Source organism: Colossoma macropomum, unplaced genomic scaffold, assembly GCF_904425465.1.
Source record: "Colossoma macropomum unplaced genomic scaffold, Colossoma_macropomum, whole genome shotgun sequence".
Lineage (NCBI taxonomy): Eukaryota > Metazoa > Chordata > Actinopteri > Characiformes > Serrasalmidae > Colossoma > Colossoma macropomum.
In genome coordinates, this window is record NW_023494784.1 from 4,073,053 (window position 1) to 4,094,690 (window position 21,638).

A 21,638-nucleotide genomic window follows, 5' to 3' on the forward strand; every position below is an offset into this window, starting at 1 on the left:
CTGTGTGTGCAGTTTAGTTTCCATAAATGGACTGTAGGTACTGAGCAGTAAAACCGTACGTTTTGACACCAGTGATATTTATGTCAAACTCCGTTTTCAAAAACAAGCTCATTACAGCACCATAATTTTTTTTTTTTCCCTTTTTGTTGCACGTATGTTGCAGGAGAGCATGATATGAAATAATCAAACACAATAATCATTGTTCAGTTATCATCTCTGACTGACTTCCATCCTGTGTTGATGGGATTCTGGAGAAACAAAATTTTTCAGTTGCTGGTCACTTCAGCTTTGTATGCAAGGGAGAAGGACAGTCCATTAAACATATGAGGGATTTCATTAGTGTGTCTATTATTAATTATTTCAATGCTTGAGAACTTGTGATATCTATAGATAACATTTAGCTGAATTTATACACACAATAGACACACACAGACATTAAAGACAGAAGCATAAACTGTTGAGTTAGATTTTCATTGCAAGTGCCTTTTATAGCAAGTACCCTTCTCTTATAGACGGGTTTCCTGTTTACAAACATTACTGGGTGCACGCACAGCCAGGAAGCAAAACCGCTTTGGTGACTTAGCCGGTCACAAGATTGTAATATTAGTCAACTGTGTGTAGATTTTGTATTTTTGTAAATTTTTTTTAGTTGGATCTGTTTCTTTGTCTTTCATTTACATTTTAATATAACATGTAAAACATTAGCTGTGGTTGGTGTAGTGTAGTGGGTATCACCTCTGCCTTCTATGCTGTAGACTTACCGCCTGGGTAAGCACCCTATATTATACCAATAAGAGTCCTTGGGCAAGACTCCTAACACTACCTTCGCCTTCCTGTGTAAAAATGATCAAATTGTAAGTCGCTCTGGATAAGAGTGTCTGCCAAATGCCATAAATGTAAATGTAAGCTAACAATGGTTGACTATCAGTATTGGTTAGTCATCAGGAGCCATATTACAGAAAGTTCCTATCTTTTTGTCTTAAGATCTGACAGGTCAAAATAAAATTTTTCACAAATTCATATTACAGAAGCCAAACACCATAGAAACGGACCTTAAACAGAAGTGAGGACCCTGTTGGGGTTCATCCTAAAGTTAGGACAGTATTTAGGAGGTTTAGTCTAGTTAGGATGTTTGTGTGATGCTGTTTTCTTATCTGGAGTTAATGATGAGATTATGAAGGTAGGAACTGTTATTCTGGAATAGCTACTGTCCCGAAATTCAGTCCGTACTGAAGTCGTCATGGAGACTAATCACATCAATTTCAGAGTTAAGACGTTTCTATAATTTGGCTCCTGGTCTCTATGAATGCCCCACTAAGTTTGCTATTCACTAGATATTCAGCTAATAGAAGCTCTCCAAATCGCAAAAACCTTTATAGTTTGCTGGCATGTCCTATGAGTTTCGCCCAGCTTACCTGGTTTGTTTGTTGTTATTTGTCTATCCTTTCCTTATCCGATAAAATCAGGAGCATAGTGGTACCATTACTGTCACTAAGGTAAATAAACAGACAGTTTAGTTGGCCAGTTAGTTAGCTAGGCTACCTAACTAGGTTAGCAGTGTTAACTTACTCATTACCTTAACAGCTAATGTTAGCAAACAGAAACGGAATTCTAATGAATTGTGTGACCTCATTGAAATGTCTGACCGCAGCGCATATTTACAGATAGAGCTCTACATTAAACTGTAGGTAGGACATTTTGATACACTATGTCACACAAAGCTAAAGTCAGCTACTTAATCGCCAGCGTCTTGTTCGAATTTTCCCGTTCCACCTTAAATGGTGCAGCAGTTCCATTCTGGTGCCTCAGGCCACTGCGCACTCAGGCACCATTTAAGGTGGAACAGGGAAATTCAAACAAGAAGTGGCTGAATAGGAAGCTGAATTCAGCCTCATCTAAATCAGATGTGTCAGAAAATCTAAATCAGATGTGTCAGAAAATGCTACCAGTATTAAAACTACAGTCCAAATGTGTTGATAGCTGATCACCCTAACAAAAAACACTACATTTGGATACGAAGTGAACAGGACACATACTTTTGCTGCCTGTGGGACCATCGGGACCCCAATCTGCCTTTTTGATGGCTTGGATCCATAACCTTCTGCAGTGTTTGGCAAAGGTATGTGATCCCCTCAGGATATTAAACATTGTCCAACTATCTTCTCTGTGGTTACTGCATTTTACTGCACAACAACTACTTGTCGCTGTTGCTTTACGCCACTTTTAGTTGCTAGCCCATTGACGTTATTTGATTCAATAACGTCCACAAATCTAATTCCTAAGCCAAATGCTATGTCGTCAATTTAGGCACATTTGGGCTTTGAGCTAGATGACAAGTGGCAGCCGACAAATTCGGACAAGGCAATATGCTGCATTTGTAGGAAAAATTCTCTCTCTCAAAAGGAAAAACATCTAATCTAAGGGCACATCCTAGAATTAACAATTCTGCAGCATTTGTCAGACTTCGCAGCAGCAGCAGCTCATTCTGTCACTTAAGCACAATTTCTATTGCCTTTCTCCATCCTGTTAACAGAACCACAAAGAGGTGTGAAGATGGTGGAGATCTCATAACCACAAAAGAGCTGACCTGAGTTTAAAACAGCTTCAAAGCTTTAACAGAGTTAATCACACAAATAAGCTCTGATGAAGATCTTCAGCTTAAAGCTGCAGTTAGTCTGAATGTTCTGTGAGTTTAAGAGATTATAAAATGGTATCAGTTATTAATCTGTAGTTACTGTAGCTCTGCTGTTCGTTCTAAAGCCACTTCCTGTGACTGAATCGTGTCAAATGTATTAAAATGTTCTGAGACACACTGTAACTGTTATATGTTGAAGGATTTTTAGTCTCTACACGTTAATCTGACACAGATGTAGATCAACGCTGTGGAACACAAACACATTAAGAGCAGAAATGTAAATAAATGTAAAGTTTACCTGCCAGTAAAATGAGGATCAGTGCTGCTGTAATATTTGCTGAGCTCTGGGAAAACATGGCAGCATCACTCTTCAAACACAGCGGATACCTGAAAGTCCAGAAGGTCCAGAAGCTCCTCACTCTGACTCTCCTACACTTATGAACTGTTCTGATCTCAGCAGAGAGAAAGTCAGCAAAGACAAAGAAGACGTGTTTTGCATTGTGTGGTCTGTCATCAACACCTCACCTCCACTTTCAGCTCAGGGTCACTTCCTTTTTCACTCAACACTCTCAGAAAGACGTCTGAGTGTGATTTTCATTTTATTTCTGTTCTTCTTTGTGAGGATCATCTCATCACTGTCAGATCAAAACCTACTGACATACATTAAAGTCCAAAACGCTGCCACTTCAGAGAGGAAAGGGTTAGTTATGATAGCAGTGATATGAGATGAAGCTCCTCTTCTAAACTGCTCTATTTCTGTCCTTTTATCTACAGAAAGGGTTGATGATGTTCTATCAGGTTTGTTAAATGTTGAAACAGACATTACAATGTACAATTATTATGTATTTTGGAATTTGTTAAAACGGGACAAAACAGCATTTGGAAATTGTTAAAAGGGAAAAAAATGTTTGTCAATATTACTGGGGGGGACACCTAAGTACAGTCTATGTGTGGGAAACACTGCAGTCTTATCTAATTACACCACATAAGTTAACATCCTCTACAGAGAACAGCCTTAAATATGGCATTTTAGTGCATAATTTCTATTTATTTGCTATATTTAACATATTGGAAAAAACAGAACATTCAAATCAGCTATAACTTTTGCACAGGCCACATTTTATGTTTTATTTTTCCTATTCTGTTAAATTCAGTCTGCAATGGACTGGCAACCCATCCAGGGTGTGTCCTGCCTTCCGCCCAATGACAGCTGGGATAGGCTCCAGCACCCCACCGCGACCCAGAAGGATGAGTGGTTTAGATGATGTGTGCGTGTGTGTGTGTGTGTGTGTGTGTGTGTGTGTGTTAAATTCAGTAAATAAGCAGTAATTGTGTATTAAAATGTACAGAAGTGTGTCTCTGTAGAGGATGTGTTCTTTTCACTCACAGAATAAACAACAACATGGAATTAGATCAGGGGTGCCCAAACATTTGCATAAGGCTGTACATGAGTGGGTGAAACAGACCTGGAACGCACTGGAACCCTGTTCTGGTGGTAAAAGTCGGGACAGAACAACTCGTGTATAAAATCTACGTAACTGTGTTTAGGTAAACCGTAAACAGCTGTAGCTGTTTCACTCTGTTCTAAAGTGTGTTTATGAAACAAAATGTCTGTTAAACTCAAGTTTAGCCTAGAGCCTGTTCAGCCAATGGGAAATCATACTGCAGCAGGCCCCGCCCACCCAGTCTTCATGGTAATGACTGTCTGGACTCTGGTCCACAACCAGTAATGAAGGTGGTGGTTTGTGTTTGGATATCTAGTCTACTCAAAATAATTAATATCATCTGATGATTCGTGTGTTTTCGGTCAGTGAGCTTAGTTTAAAATGTCCACAATAGCTTTAGCATGTTAGCTAATGTGACTCAGATTGAGGGTAATGACTGATACTGAGCTAACTAGCCTTCTATTCACTCTGAGCTAGTCAGGTATCTACATACACATTAATCTAAGGTGAAAGTAACCGGACGTTTTTAACAGCGAATAAGAATCGTCTATCCTCTGTAGCGTCACTCACAGAGTTACAAACTGCCTTTGGGATCAACATCAGCACAAGAACTGAGCATCAGGCACTCTATGAAATGGGTTTTTGTGGCCAAGCGGCTGCACACAAGCCCAAGATCACTATGTGCCGTGCCAAGCATCTGCTGGACGGGTGTAAATGGTGTGGAGGAACTCCAGTGGCCTGCACAGAGCCCTGACCTCAACCCCACTGAACACCTTTGGGATGAACTAGAACGGAGATTGTGAACCAGACCCTCTCGTCCAACATCAGTGTCTGACCTCACAAATGATCTTCTGACCGAATGGACACAAATTCCCACACTCTCTCCATCATCTTGTAGAAAGCTTCCCAGAAGAGTGGAAGCTGTTACAGCTGCAAAGGGGGACCAACTCCATATTAATGCCCATGGTTTTGGAATGGGACATCCAACAAGCCCATATAGGTGTGATGGTCAGGTGTCCATATATTGTAGCTCAGCCATGCTATCTAAGCTATCTTTCTCATGGTACGTTTCTCTGACTTCGTTTCAGGTTCCCCTGAGCATCAATAATTATAAAGTCTATAATAAAATGATGTCTAGGCTGGATAGAGATAATTAAAAAAAAATCAATCAAAATATGCAGAATGAGTGTTTTTGTTCTTTCAGTTTTTATAAAAAAAGCCAGAGACTCATGATATAGGTAAAGTTAAGCTGCTAAGAAAAAACAGAAAAATTGAAGCATTTATTGATTTATTATAAAATCTATGAAAAATGTCATTTTAAACGCATATTTAAGTGTGTAAATGCAACAGAAACAGACATTTCAGGATGTGTTTTTGATTTGAAAAAGTCCCCTCAGTTAAAAGTGACCATTTCCACTCCTGTATATGAGAATATTAATATATGAGTGATGCAGAACTGGTGATGGAACAGAAACTCCGAAGAACAGCAAGAGAGAGACGAGCTTATCTTACACTATCAGCATTTAGAACAATTAAATTTACACTACTTCACACTCTCAGTCACACGACCAACATTTTCCACACACACAGCGGCTGCTATTTAGCTGAAACTGAAGGCGTCATTACATCTGTTCATGCTTAAACATCTGAACAGCAGCACACACCATCCTTAAATTTGGTTTTACACAGTAATAGCGCAAGTGTAGAGAGTTAAAACCAGCTTAAGTAACCTTTACATGAGAGCAGACTTTGCAGAACAATTCAACAATAAACATAAGCTCATTTTACACATTATGAGGTTCTTACAGGGTTCAAACCCTTATTAATCAGTGAGATTTCTGACTTTTCCATAACATAAAATGAAATTTTAAGTTTAAACTTTCTCATCTGATTGCGTGATACTGTGATATTTGAAAATACCATAATTGAATGTTAACAGTGATGCCCACCACTAATTAAACATGCATACAGCTTTTTTGATGAAATATTAAATTAACATTTAAACAATATTAACTAGTAAGTCAGAATGCAGTTTAAATGTAACGACTGCGAGTGAAATTTAAATCTGACATATGCCCGGCTTTCTGCACCAGGTTTAACACTCAGACCTCAGAGAACAGATCTGTCGTTCTACTACATTAATACTCCATAATTTCAGAAGCTGTGTTTTGTTTTAGCTCCACCTTCATCCCATATCCTCATGTGCAAACATGTCCACTGGGTTCATTGGTAAAGAGGAGTTTAGCATCTCGTCAAAACAACACAGACCTGCTGTTCATGCCCATCATGATTAGGAGGACATCACTCCCCATTTTATTACCTTTAGCTCCGGATGATACGGAATCCAATGAGTTCACAATCACAAAGACACATTTTAGCAGAGAAATGAGTTCGATAGCTGAAGATCTGTTTGGGAGGGATGAGTTTTACATGGTGATCAGGCTACAGATGTTTCTCAGTCCCGTCCGAGCCCAGAATGTCAGTAACTTTGTATGTATTTTTTACAGTATTTAGGAGAGACGTAGTACAATGACTGTACATACTGTAGTCCGTTCAGAAGAGGCTTTAGGGGTGAGGTAAGCAAAGCTGAGCTGCGAGTGCCGCCCCTCCCTCTGTTAAAAAGACATTACTTGTTGCTGTTGTCGTTGGTTTGAGACGTGTGTGTGTGCTGACTGTTTTATTGTGCTGGGCTTTGGGTTAATTAGTGTGGGTTTGTATGTCTACCATAGAGGGAAGCTGTACAGCTAGAAAGGCTGGACTCAAATATTCAACTACTGGGATATTCGTTCACTGGGTAGGTATTCAGTTTTTAGGTTTGGGTTTTGGATATTCAGTGTTTTTTTGTTTTTTTTTTGCTAAATGTAGGCTATCAATAAAGGTGATGAAATACTGTACCATTCAGAGTTAAACGACTCAAGGTTACAGTCCTTAATGTAGCCCTCTGCTCTACTCTAGAAGCCATACCACTCCCCTGCATTCAGGCTCTTCAACATAAAATTCCTTGTACTAATGAAACTACAACAGCCCAATATAAACGTTGCAAACAGCGCCCCCCCCCGTACTGACCCTCACTTGCGCTGCAATGTTGTCCTTCGTACCTCGAGTTAGTGTCCGGGGAACATAGCTGCTTGGACAAACTGCTGTACTGAATGAACTGTGGGCCGGTCACGTACACACACACACATACAACAACAGGCAGAAGGTGCTCATGTCACAATAAAAGTCCCTAGCAGTAGGTGGTGCTACTGACTGGCTCTTATCTAACATCTCCCCTTCCTAAGTCACAATATTTCCACAGGTTGGCTTTTTCTGAAGTTTAAACAAGTTTATGTTGTTGGCTACAGTTATTGAACTTCAACCATAACACTTTCTGAACAGCTATGAACCCCTGATGATGAACTGGTATGCAAGAGTTTTTTTTTTGTTTTGTTTTTCCAGTTTTTCTCATACGTCTCAAAATAAGAAGAAGAAATGTTCACTCCACCAGTCTTCCACTTCTAGTGATGACATAGGGTCCCTGGAGTGAGCGAGCTTGTGACAGTCTGTGTAGGTGGAGGTGGTGACGGTAGCTTGTTAGTGGGAGCAGGTGGGTGCTCAGGTGAATCTAGGTCCATGCTCTCAGCTGGGTAGTCAGCGGGCAGCGTGCATGTAGAAGAGGCTTGGAGAAAACAGCTATCAGCGGTTTGTGGTCAGTTTCTGCTGCGACTTTAATGTGACCATACAGATAATGGTGAAAGTGCTGGCATGCAAATACAATGCTAAGGCATTCCTTCACAATTTGTATATAGTTCTGTTCGATCTAGACTCTTCAGTGTTTTTAAAGTAAATTTGCATTTTTAGGCACTCAGCTAATTTCCTAATATGCTTAATTTGCAACGAGAAACTGTCAAATACTAAAAAGTCGTGAAGCTGAAGTCAGCCTAAATGGTGCAGCAGTTACATTCTGGTGCCTCAGGCATCATTTAAAGTGGAACAAGGAAATTAGAACAAGAAGCTGGCAAATGAGAAGCGACTTCAGCCACAAGAAAAAATTAACATTGAGAGAAATTTTACAAAAAACTATACCTTTTGCAGAAAAGTTTCCTGCCAGAGATGTGAGAAAAGCAGCTATAGTTGAGCTAAAGCTTAAAGCAGAGCATTAGCACACACAGAGACATATTTACAGCCAAGAAGGTAAAATGGACACAAAATGTTGAGGCTCCCAAGGTGGTTTGATTTTGCTGAAAGGACAAAATAGCTCTTCTTGAGTTGCCGACCCCTGTTCTGCTTAAATAAACACAGCTGCATATCTTATATATGTAGAGGATTTTTAATGAGTAATATACTCAAATATTAACTGCAACATAAGAAGTGTGAAGGATTAAGAATGGAGAGTGAATGAGAGCAGAGAGATGTTCCCCAAGGTTTTACCTGAAGAGCACTGTGCAGTGCAGAGTTACACCATTGAGGGGCGCCAAAGAACACTAACACCGTAAGATCTTACCTTATGAGAATGATCAGATCTCAGGGAAGATCATGAGAGTCCAGAAGTGAAGACCTGAGCTGGCGTGCAGGTGTGAAGGTCTGAAGGTGCTGAGGGAGGTTTTGTATCTGACTCTCGTCTCCACAAGAAGTGAAGTGACCTAAGAAGGAAACAGTCACTAAATTAGTCCAGTTAGTTACAGCAGCTCTGAATTTTTTCTGTGTGCATGTGGACCACTTAAATAAACAAACCTGTTAATATCTGACTGTTTTGGGCATTGTTGACAACACTGGTCAGCACATTCCTGACAGAGACTCATCTGAACGTGAAATTTCTGTTAAAAATTCTTGGCTTTTCTTTTACTTGTTTATTAATGCTGACAGGGTTCTACAAACGTCTTTCCCCCTTTTAAATAAATGTGTAGATTCTCAATCCTAACAGATGTTTCTGAGTATAAAAAACTTTGTTCTCAAATATTTTTAAATAATAAATGATTAAAAAAATTCCTTGTTTCTATTTGATCTGCATTTCTATCCTGCTATCAAAGGTGACACCACCTACAAAAGCAATCAGTCTGTTTCAAACTCCTCTTAAAATCCTGACTTGTTCAAGTAAACAGGAACCATAAACCAAAGTTCTTTACATCACAGTATTGATTCACTGTTATTTCCCAAAACTGTCCCTTATCATTCTTTGTGTTTCCATCACACAGAAACTCACAGCAACGTACAAGTTAATAAATGCTAAAACAGAGATTGTGGTTTTCTGAGGAAAACCAGTGAAATAAACTCCTACAAAGAGTTTTAAAGTGTGCTGTTTGTTCCCAGCATCTACCTGCTTTACCAAGACTCACCTGAATATGAGCAGCTTTCATATCTCTGGAATGTTTTACATGTTAGCGCTGTCTGCTGTCACGGCAGCTTCAACCTGCTCAGAGTCCAACAAGGCAAAAAGAACATTTTCCAGTTAAACCCACTTTACACTGAGCTGCCCTGCTAGGAAAGCTAACAGGATTAGCGTGATGAGCTACTAAACGCTAAAACAGAGATTGTGGTTTTCTGAGGAAATTGTGGTTCTCACTGAGAGTCCACAGCACAGAGCGCGCGACGGAGACACACAACTAAGCGCCAAACCGCGGCTGATGAGGAGGCGGAGCTAAACGGGCAGAACTGATGAGGGGGCGGAGCTAAACGGGGAAACTGATGAGGAGGCGGAGCTAAACGGGCAGAACTGATGAGGGGGCGGAGCTAAACGGGGAAACTGATGAGGAGGCGGAGCTAAACGGGGAAACTGATGAGGAGGCGGGGCTAAACGGGGAGACTGATGGGGAGGTGGAGCTATAAAATAAATATCTCGCTGGGGGCGGAGCTAAAGTGCCCATTTGAACCAAGTATATGTATCTGCAGCCCGGAGAACCAGTGGGCGTAACGAATGGGCGGAGACACTGTCAATCATTTCTTGCATCAGCCAATCATATAACAGAGATGGACTGTCAATCAAAACTTGCATTGGCCAATCACAAGGGGTAGTACCTGTCTCTCATTTTATGCATCAGCTAATGGTTTGAAGGAAAGTGCAAAAAGGCGTTCCATACAGTTCAGGCACGCGGAAGTGGGAAGAGTTTAAAGCTTTGAAGTTGCCTTAAATATCACCTAATTTCTTATTTCAGATCAAGGCATTATTATAAGTATTGTTTCACTTATATGCTTATATGTACATGCTTAGGTCTCTTTGGCAGGTAAAGCAGGACGGAGTTCATGCAAACACTGACTGACCATCTCACACAAAGCATCAGTGAACTGATAGAACACGTTCCTCCTGACTTTGTAGGTAAATACATGAACACAGTATAGAAATATGTGCAGTTCTGACCGGCGTGTCTTTTTCTGAGTTTATTCAAACACTGATTCCACCTAAACTTTGCTTGTTCACTAAAAGTGATTTCATAGCCACTCGGTTCCTAATGGAACTGTTTGCCTTCAGTGTTTTGTTCTTATGATGATTTTAGGTCTCGGGTCTGCAGTATTCTCCTTCTCACAACATCTAGATTACACGTTACTGTTTGGCTGCTTCTGCTTAGCGATTTCATCACTTAATCCATTTTCCGTCCAGAACACCGCCAGAGAACTACATTAATTTACCTCCCAGTTGAAAAAAGTCATAGAACCCATTAAAAGCGTCTGTCGGTTCCTGGTGGTTTTCAGTAGTCGCTAATGGTGTTCTGGGTTATCACAGTGTAAGGGATTCAAATCATTTAATCGGGTGTTCTGGAACTGATTCCATATACAGTTGTTCGTTTCCTAAAGTTCTCTAACGGCATCAAGCCAATTCCCATTAGGAAGCAAAACCATCAGGTTTTATTCCTAACGGTTCTGATCGTCTTCAGCCTGGCTTTCATCAGTTTCAGTAGTCTGTTTGTGTTTCTGTGAATAAACCCGACATTATGTTTTATCGTGGCTTTATTTTGAAAGTTTCCACATTTAATTACCTTATTATCACTATGACAACGTTAATGTACATTCAGTGTGACTCTTGTTGCCCAGCAGTTCGTGATTCGCTGTTTTTCCCACATAAAACCAACAGAAACTCTGTCGTGTCAGAGCAGCGCTGATGCCGTTAACAGGCTGGCGGTGCAGGTCTGCAGCCAGACCCTTAGATTGGCTAATGCAAAAAATGACGGACAGCTCGTTCTAATGTGCGGCTGGCCAAGGCAAAATGTGATTGACGGCCAAAAGTAGTTATTTAATTGGTTGATGCTAAAAATGATTGACAGACTCCCGCCCCCAGTTACCTCCCCTTTAAGGCTCCGGTCTGCAGCATTCCCCTTTTCATTTGAACTGCCTGCATTCCAGCCTGACTACATTACTGGCTGTAACACTGAGTGTCAGTATTACTGAATAACTCAGACTGATTTAAAGCGACTGTCTGATTATTTCCTTAATCTGTTGGTGCTTCTAGCTCTGATCGGCTCCTGCATGAATTCACTATTAACTGTCAAATAAAGAACAATGATGGTCATTTTGGTTGACAGATTCCTGCACTGTTGTGTGACAGTCTCTTTAATTACTGACTGACAGAGAGAGAGACTGAATAACTGACAGTATCCAGTGATGAGAGGCTGAAACAGTGAAGGTCACTGCACTTACAGGAAGAGTGGCTGAGAACAGTGACCCACACTTCAGCTGGTCTTCTACACAGGAGGAGTTTGGGGGGAACAGGTGGTGCACTGCGCCCCCTACTGGAAGGAGCTCAAACTGCTTTATCTGCTTTAGATTAACACAACTGGAGGGACTAAAATGTGAAAATAATAAAGCGTCTCATTTTCATATTTCAGACAGTAGGAATGGTGTAATTATGGGGAAAATGACATGGTGTGATTATTTTTCTAAAAAATGTTTGTTTGTTATTATTTTATCACTGATTTTTCTAGAGCTCCTCCTCTTCCTACAGTTATGGCTGTTCCCCAAAAGCATCTGAGCACAAAGATGATTCTTAAATGGTAGAGCGAGCATCACTCTGAACTCTCTCTCTCCCAGTTAAGATGATCTTAACACTAAGGTGTTTTTGGGAAACTGGGCCCTCTTCTGTTTTCTCTCTTTGTTCCTGTTTAACCATCCGACTTAATCTAAACACAGTGGATATATTTATTTCCTAAACAGTTAAACAGGAAAAGTGCAGTACGATGTGTTTTAAAGGCAGCATTAATAGTCATGGTGCTGGTTCATATCAGGAGGCTCAGTATGAATATCTGTGAGTGCAGAACAGAAACATTCACTGCATTCATCACTACAAACTCAAACTCCTGTGATCTTATGCTCAGATAATACTGGTAGATCTCACAGGCTTGATTTCTGTTATGAAGAGAAACAAACTCTGAAAACGCCTTGTTTGGCCTGTATGATGTTCAGGATCAACTAAACCAGTGATTCCTGGGTCGTATTTACATCTTTAGTTTTTGTGATCCTGGCTGTGTAATATATGGTGGTGATGACTATCATTAGGTCTGTGGGAGAAACTGTCAGTTTGTAGTTCATCAATGGATTATCTGTGTCACTGATCAGACTAGATTCTATTTCTTCTGCCTTATTTCCTCTAAATTTGTGATCTGTGTATTATAACACAGTTTTTCACATTAATATACAACTCCATTTCCAAAAAAGTTGGGATGCTGTGAAAAATGTAAATAAAAACAAAATGCAAATCACTTAAACATTTGTGGATGCAGTGATGAACTGTTTTCACAGACAGAAGTGTTTCTGAGCCCATGCAGTGATGTACACTACAGAATCATGTCTGTTTTTCATGCAGTGCTGTCTGAGGGCCCAAAGATCACGGCCAGCATATACTGGTTTTTGGCCTTGTCCCTTACATACAGAGATTTCTCCAGATTCTCTGAATCTTTTAATGTTATTATGTACTGTAGATGATGAAAAGCAAAAGTTCTTTACTATTTTATGTTGAGAAACGTTATTCTTGAATTGTTGATCGTTGATGGTGCAGTCTTTCACAGAGTGGTGAACCCCTCCTCATCTTTACTTCTGAAAGGCTTCGCCTCCCTGAGATGCTCATTTCATACCCAATCATGTTATTGACCTGTTGTCAATTAACCAACAGGTGTTTCGGTAACACTTTCTGTGAATGTCACCTTTGTAAGCATCTATAAACATATTCATAACATGTTATAATGCATTCATTAGGCATTATAAACATGGCTATAAATATTTATTAAAATTAAAATGCATTACACGTTATAGCCATGCTTATTATGCATTATGAACTGTTAATACATTATAAGTACTGATCATAACAAATTATAAGAGCTCATAAGTTGTATTTGTCCACTCTAAGTAAAGTGAAGCGTACTGTACTAAAGCCTCCTCCAGTGTTCAGAGTGAGGCTTCAAGTTGAAGTATTTACTAAAGGATTTACTGAAACACTAAAACATTCACAGTAAAGCACATTACAGGCTGCACATGTCAGAGTTTAAACTAGAGCTGCCATCAGTGTTTTACCCAATGTGGGAAAGTCAATGTACACCACCGTTAGCTTGGTATTTGTCTTTACTTTACGCTCTCCAAGCTGGGACTGACTTCTTTGGCACTGACAGTATAACATGTTATTAACACTATTTATCATGCATTATATTAACAATTCATAATGTATAATAAACATGGCTATAAAGTGTAATTCAGTGTAATTCTTTTTTATAAATATTTATAACCATGTGTATAATGCCTTATGAATACATTATAACATGTTATAAATGTGTTTATAGATGCTTACAAATGTGACATTCATAGAAAGTGTTACCGGTATTTCTTGTAGCATTACACAACTTTACCAGCCTTCTGTTTTCCCCATCCCAACTTTTTTGGAATGTTGTTGGAATCAAATTCAAAACAGACATTTTTTTAAAACAATAAAATTTCTCACTTTCAACATTTGATATGTTGTCTTTGTAGTATTTTCAATTAATTTTAGGGTTTACATGATTTGCACATCATTGAATTTTGTTTTCATTTACATTTTGCACAGCATCCCAACTTTGTTGGAAATTTTGGAAACTTTTTAGGGTTGAATATACAAAGGGATCGAGTTTTTTAAAATGCAGAGTTAGAAAAGAAAATCATCTCACAGTGAAAGCAGCGTTTTACAGTAGAAATAAATGGAGCTCATTATGCTGGTAGTGAACTATGCTGCTGACACAGCTGCCTAAAAACCATAGAAACGGACCTTAAACAGAAGTGAGGACCCTGTTGGGGTTCATCCTAAAGTTAGGACAGGATTTAGGAGGTTTAGTGTAGTTAGGATGTTTGTGTGATGCTGTTTTCTTATCTGGAGTTCATGATGAGATTATGAAGTTAGGAACTGTTATGCTGTAATAGATAATGTCTGAAATTCAGCCTGCACTGAAGTCGTCATGGAGACTAAACACATCAGATTTCAGAGTTAAGATGTGTCTATCACCACCAGTTACTCACAGCTAGTTTTACTTGAACTGGAAGAGCTGTAATAAGGAAGCTGAAGGAAAGCAGTGATGAAAACAGCCAGCAGATCCATCCAGGAATCTCTCACCTGTTCACTGTTCATTAAACAGGAAAACAAAACCTGCTTCAAAACTTTATTAATGGTCTGTTTTTAATAGCACATTTAGAATAATGACAGTATAGAACAACTATAGAAGAGTTTAAGAGGATCTACTTATCTAAAATAATGAAAACACAAGAATAAAACTACAGAAACTGATTTAAAATATACAAACCTGGGAACAAAACAATATTAATAAACCTGATTGTACACACTGACATTTGTAATCAAACAGGATTCATATCATCTTAACTCTGTTCATACTGAATGATCAGAACTGTCTGACTCTGGTCCGTGTCTGAATCATCATGGTGTATAAAAGCACAACAGTGAATAAAGACCCTTCATAAACAGAAGCTCCTCTGACTGATCTGAGAGAATCACTCTGACTTTAGGAATCATCTGATGTGTTTTGAGCTCTAAAAGCTCTTTAATCCTCAGAAATCCTCCGTACGCCTCTTTAATGTTCTGTCCATAGAGCTGAAGCTACAGTGGTGAATGAAGAGTAAATGAACACAGCTGTTAGTTCTCGTTCTCTGGAGCTCTTCTCATCACTGGGTGAGGACGGACAACCTGAAAAACAGGAGATCTTAGGAACTGTTATGAAGCTCAACCAGAGAATGAAGGTACACAGAGTGCAGACTTACAGTCAGAGTGTCGTAATCAGACGTCCTGGTTTCAGGGTTCAGGGCTGAGTACGTGTCACTGGGAGAGTCTCTAACAGGCTGAGGATGAAAACAGAAGCGTACAGAACTGAACACTCTCTGCAGGCTGACTGTCAGAATCAGTGACGGGCATTTCAGTCAAATCTGATCTTCAGTTTGTAATAAAATTCTAATGTCTTTTCTACACGATTTCATCTTCAGTGGTTCAGACTACTGTAACTCTCTACCTGCAGAATCAGCTCTTCTTCCCTTCACAAGAACTCTCGTCTTTCACTCATCCTCGCTCTCATAACCACATTACAGCTGTTCTCCATGATCTCCACTGGCTTCCTGTAAAGCACCGCCTTCACTTCAAAGCTCTGACTGACCTCCCTCCTTCTTACTGTCTGATCTCCTCCTTCACTGTAAACCCAGCTGTTCTCTCTGCTCTTCTTCAGCTGATTTACTGAACATTCCTCCATCCAAACTTCACAGCCTCCAACATTCCCTAGTTCTGCTCCTCGTCTCTGGAACTCTCTTCCTCCACAAGTCCAGCCGTCTAATTCTCTTTATATATTCAGATCAAATCTCTAAACCCGTCTCTTCTCTCTCACCTACAACACACCACTGATCTAATCCAACCTTCTCATTACATCTCCACCTCGTCTTCTTCACTGCTGTGTTCTTCTGTACTGTTGTGTTTGTTTACTGTTGTCTGAATTATTAAAATTGTGTCTTTGGGTTCTTGAAAAGTTTTATTATTATTAACAGACAAATGTTACTCATCTGTTTTCACCTCAGCTAACGTTATTAGCCACACTGTATTTCACTTTATATCTTTTAGCAGCAAAGAGTGCATTTGTGAAGAGTTCAGAGCCTCTGATTTGTCTTCATTTTTTGGTACTAGTTTATTTGAAATGAGCTTTATTTATTTACTTTCTATTCACATATAATCACATATAATAATGGTTACATATGTAAATCATTTCTGTGACTGCTGATTGACAGGACTTCTTCAAAATATCAGCTGTGATGCTGACTGGTGGCAGAAATGGGTTTATTTGGAAATTAGAGCCAGGTGCTCTGCGAAATATATGTTTGAGAACAGAGCTCAAAATGCTGAAAAAAAGTATAATTGGTATTTTAAGCCTGTTTCAAGCTTCATGCGCCAGTGTTTAAGCTAGAATTGGCATCAGATGTGATTATACACTGCTAGCTTGGCGCCAACAACACTACAAACCCCCAAAGGGAAACTAGCACAAATGAGTAACAGATGGCAGATCTTTTTAGATTCACACCTGTTTCACAGCAGAAACAAAACTGAAGAGTTGATGATTCATTAGCAGCCGAACTTTATCCTAAACTCGGCGCTCCACAGGCTCAAACTCGTACAGTACAGGCTCCTGTATGCTGAGATAAATTCTCTCCTGCTGTTCTAGATCAAGAGAACCAACTGGTGCTTTCTTCATCTCTATGTGGTAGCCATTATCCATGTTTAACTTCTCTTCATAATGAATATTAAATATTACTGTTCAAGTCATGCTGCACTGTTGAAAATTGGAATCTTGTCATGTGTCATTCAGTTATTTGCTACTGGAGTGTATCGTTAACGCTTTACTCTATACTGAATCCTGACGTGTGTAACATGAAAATTAAATCTGTAAATTAATTTTAAAACTAAACACACTAATAACCACAATAATGTTCAAACAAAGAAACACACCAGACTTACTGTGAGAGTGTCGTAATCAGAGGTCATGGTTTTGGGGTTCAGAGCTGAGTATGTGTCACTGGGAGAGTCTCTAACATGCTGTAAAATAAAAGAATATGGTAGCGTGTTTAATAAGTGTTTGGGTCATGTTAACTTCAGTTTGTGTTTTTTTTGGCATTTGTTAACTGTGCTTATTTTTCTGGAGATTCTTATTGGGGAGTGCAGGGCTGGGGTATGTGTGGGTGTCCCTGAGCTGTGAGAGAGACGTGAGCTGAGTCAGAAGGCAAACTGAAAGATTCTGCTTATGTATGGCTCAGCTGTGACCAACAGCTGGATATCAAGTTGCAGATGTAAACAAATCAAGCGCATAAGCAGCATTTTAACGGTAAGCATTAAGACTTCAAAATACTCTAGTAAAGCAGATAAGGAGGCTGTCCATGCAAAATTTGAACTGGTTCCCAAGTAGCAAGAGTTGTCTAGTGTTCTGGGCAGTGTTTTCGGCCCGAGTTTCTTTGGTCTAAACTGTGTAACTGCCAAAGACAGGCAGGGGAACCATTAAGAAACCTTTGCTATATGGGCTCATGATCACACACCATCTCCTGTACAGAGCAAATCTACCCAAGACCACTTCATCATGACATTCGGGGTCTGAGTGTCATGGAAGTGGAAGTCCTGGAAGTCTGACACTCTGAGGCTAGCGGATAGTGTCCTACAGCAAGCCTGGACGGAGCCGATGAGAAAGGAGATGGCAGGTTGTCGTGCCCAGGCAGCTGCAGGAGGCAGTTTTATAGGACATGCATGGCTTTGCAGGGTTCGGTCATTTTGAATTAGGAAAATCTTTGCTGACTTTGCCAGAGTTTCTACTGGGAATGGCTAAGGCAGGATATAGAGGACTTCTGCAGGAGGTGTGACCTGGGTGCAGCATGCAAGGGACCGCAAGGGCAGTCCTGGGCCCAACTTCAGCAGTTTCCATCGGGTGAGCCCACGAAGCAGATAGGAGTCATCGCAGTGGGCCCGCTCCCACAAATCGCATGTGCAAACTCTCTCTCTCTCTCTCTCTCACTCACACACACACACACACACACACACAGCAGACTTACAGTCAGAGTGTCGTAGTCGGAGGACGTGGTGTTGGGGTTCAGAGCTGAGTAAGTGTCGTCTCCAGACTTTGGAGCCTTTAAGAGAGACGAGGAGAAACAGCTTCAGTTTATATTTAGGATCAGCCAGAGATGCTCAAACAGGTACACAGTGTTTTAGGTTGAGGGTGCTAAAATTTTAAAAATTTATTTTTTTTTGTCTGTTAATTTTCATGATTTTGTTTTATGATTTACAGTTTGTGATATTTTTATTCTGAACTGTCAGAGAAAAATGCTGTTGGTCTTTTTGGTTGAGATTTTTTGAAAATGACATTTTTGCCATTTTCCTCTGTTTGATTTGAGTTGAGTGGGACTAAATTTGACACAGGTGATCTGTCAAAGTACTAATTAGAATTAGTAATATGTAAACATCAGCTCCTCGCATAGTGACTGATCTCTCGCTGCTCTGAGTCCCAGACAAAACAAGCAGCTGATATAAGCTTTTCTAAATTTGTTAACGGTGCTTGTTATTAAAGTTTATTACAGCGTTGTTTGCAGTGTAGCTAAACGCTGCTTCCAACTTGCATTAGCTACTTGTTGCTACTATAAGTGATTAATTTCATTTGTGAAAGCGAGATCGAACGCAGTCCACCTTAAACGTAGGAACAAAAGGCTAATACATTAGCTACTCCCCCAACATCAAGGCTCACTGTGTTTCCCACAATTGAATTTGACAGGCGTGAGGCACAATGAGGCACACAGAAGTTTCTCCACTGTGTCTGCAAATCTGACTGCGCTGACTAATAATGGGAGCTCAGTGTGACCTCAGACTCAGAAGCACAGTAGGATACAGATATAACATTAGTGCTGAACGTTCAAATATTAGACACGATCTGTCTGCTCTACCCATCATAAGATAAAAGCCTGAGTTCTCCAACATTATCTGTAAATGTAATTAGATCTCTAAAATGACCACCAGACAGTTTGTTCTCCGTTTTGCACTTTCTACTCTCCAATTCAGAGTTGCCATTTTATGCTCTGATGCACCCACACAGTTGTGAGCAGCAGCTCGGAATTTGTGAGGTATTTATCAACCAATAAATTGTTTTCATATATATTGTCACGGTGGTCTCAAGAGCCCCACCGTCTTGCGCCAAAGCAAGCCAGTACGGGCCTTCTCCAAAGTGCTGAAGAGCCAGGAGAAGCACTTCAGCACTAATGTTGTGGACAGCCAGGTGCACGTGGCCAAGAGCTGGACCTGCCCTCATTCAACTGGGCTGGGAGCTGCTAATGAGAGCACAGCTGAACCTCAATGATGCATGCTTGGCCTACCCTTTAAAAATGGAGCTTGGGGACAGAAAAGGAAGGCAAGTCGGGTTGGCAAGGGCTGTTCTCATTCTTTCTTTTTCTCCCCACAGACGTATAGACTACCCTAGATGGCACAAGTTCTGCTGGGTGCCCCTGTCCTGAGGCCCAAGTTTTACCCAGCGATGGAATTTTTCTTTTTCTTCTCTCCCTCTGTTCTGACTCGTTCAATAAACAGGCCGTTGCTGGGTGCGCCGACCCAGATACTGGTGTCTTTGTCCCTCTGTGAACCCCTTAGAGTCTGTTTTCACACTCACATGTATATCTTTCTTCAATGTAACACTCAAGTAAACAATTTTAGTCTCATTATTTCCTACTAGAAAAACCAGTGTAGACCAGCATATGCTGTGTTTTGGATACTGATATGCTGTTCAACTGCATGACCATGCAGACTGACCAACTAAACCAGCATAAACCCGCTTAGCCCAGCAAGGATTTCATGTTGGTCTAAGCTGTGTTTTTTTCAGCAGGGTTTAGCTGCAGGCATTACACTGTACTAAACACCTGTCAGGTATGATAAAGCATCAAATAGGAGTCTGTGTACAAACTACATTAGACACTGTTTCAACATCTTTTGCCTCTTTTCTTTCAACACCACATTTACTGTTTGTAGCGCTTCAGTTCTGTCTTTCAGACTGAAGGTTCTTCCATAATGAAACACTTAATTGAAGCTGCATCAGACCTAAAACTGCTGTGAGCTGCAGGTGAACACCATTGCGGTAATGACACATGAAGTCATGCACATAAGGTTGGAAATGAAAGGTTTCGTTCACTTGTTGGCAGCTCTAATCTAATGTGTTTTGTTTGGGTTGATTTCTCAGGCTGAAATTCCACAAGCTGAAAGTCTCAACATGTGACTCGAGTCCCCGTCTCTGGTATCAACATCCTAGTTTAAAAGTACCTGAACATCAGCTCCTCTCTCTGCTCCTCTCTTCCTCCTGATCACACAAATTAAACACAAACGGGCTGTTTTAGGAGTTTCCATTTGAAGGTAAAGTTGAGTTCAGTAAAACTGCATTTAAAATACGTATTCAGATATTCATAGTAATAAGCAAAGAATACTGTCACTCACCGAACACAGAGAACAGCAATAATAAGAGACAGAACCAAACCAGAAACGACTCCAACAGTTCCCCAAACAGTAAACTGCTTCCACAGCTCAGCTGAACAGAGATAAAGAACCTTTCAGAGCATTCATACGGATAAAAACTGTTATACTAAACTACTCTACAGCAGTTTAGCTCCACCATTCAGCTACAGCAGTTTAGCTCCACCATTCAGCTACAGCAGCTTAGCTTCACCATTCAGCTACAGCAGTTTAGCTCCACCACTCAGCTACAGCAATTTAGCTCCACCATTCAGCTACAGCAGTTTAGCCCCACCGTTCAGCTACAGCAGCTTAGCTTCACCATTCAGCTACAGCAGTTTAGCTCCACCATTCAGCTACAGCAGCTTAGCTTCACCATTCAGCTACAGCAGTTTAGCTCCACCCTTCAGCTACAGCAGTTTAGCTCCACCATTCAGCTACAGCAGTTTAGCTCCACCATTCAGCTACAGCAGTTTAGCTCCACCATTCAGCTACAGCAGTTTAGCTCCACCATTCAGCTACAGCAGTTTAGCTCCACCATTCAGTCTACAGCAGTTTAGCTCCACCATTCAGCTACAGCAGTTTAGCTCCACCATTCAGTCTACAGCAGTTTAGCTCCACCATTCAGCTACAGCAGTTTAGCTCCACCATTCAGTCTACAGCAGTTTAGCTCCACCATTCAGCTACAGCAGTTTAGCCCCACCATTCAGCTACAGCAGTTTAGCTCCACCATTCAGTCTACAGCAGTTTAGCCCCACCATTCAGCTACAGCAGTTTAGCCCACCATTCAGTCTACAGCAGTTTAGCCCCTCCCATTCAGCTACAGCAGTTTAGCTCCACCATTCAGTCTACAGCAGTTTAGCCCCTCCCATTCAGCTACAGCAGTTTAGCTCCACCATTCAGCTACAGCAGTTTAGCCCCACCATTCAGCTACAGCAGTTTAGCCCACCATTCAGCTACAGCAGTTTAGCCCCTCCCATTCAGCTACAGCAGTTTAGCTCCACCATTCAGCTACAGCAGTTTAGCCCCTCCCATTCAGCCTACAGCAGTTTAGCTCCACCATTCAGCCTACAGCAGTTTAGCCCCACCCATTCAGCCTACAGCAGTTTAGCCCCACCATTCAGCT

The 21,638-nt window shown here is 40.6% G+C and overlaps 1 long non-coding RNA gene across 1 annotated transcript; it reads right to left on the minus strand.

Moving 5' to 3' along the window:
* Positions 1-14,912: 14,912 nt before the first annotated feature.
* On the minus strand, positions 14,913-20,344 carry LOC118811877. Its single transcript, XR_005007509.1, has 5 exons — positions 20,327-20,344; positions 18,085-18,159; positions 17,006-17,083; positions 15,277-15,354; positions 14,913-15,202 (listed from the first exon to the last, which is right to left on the minus strand). It is a non-coding gene; the product is annotated as an uncharacterized LOC118811877 (long non-coding RNA).
* Between the last annotated feature and the right edge of the window lie 1,294 nt (positions 20,345-21,638).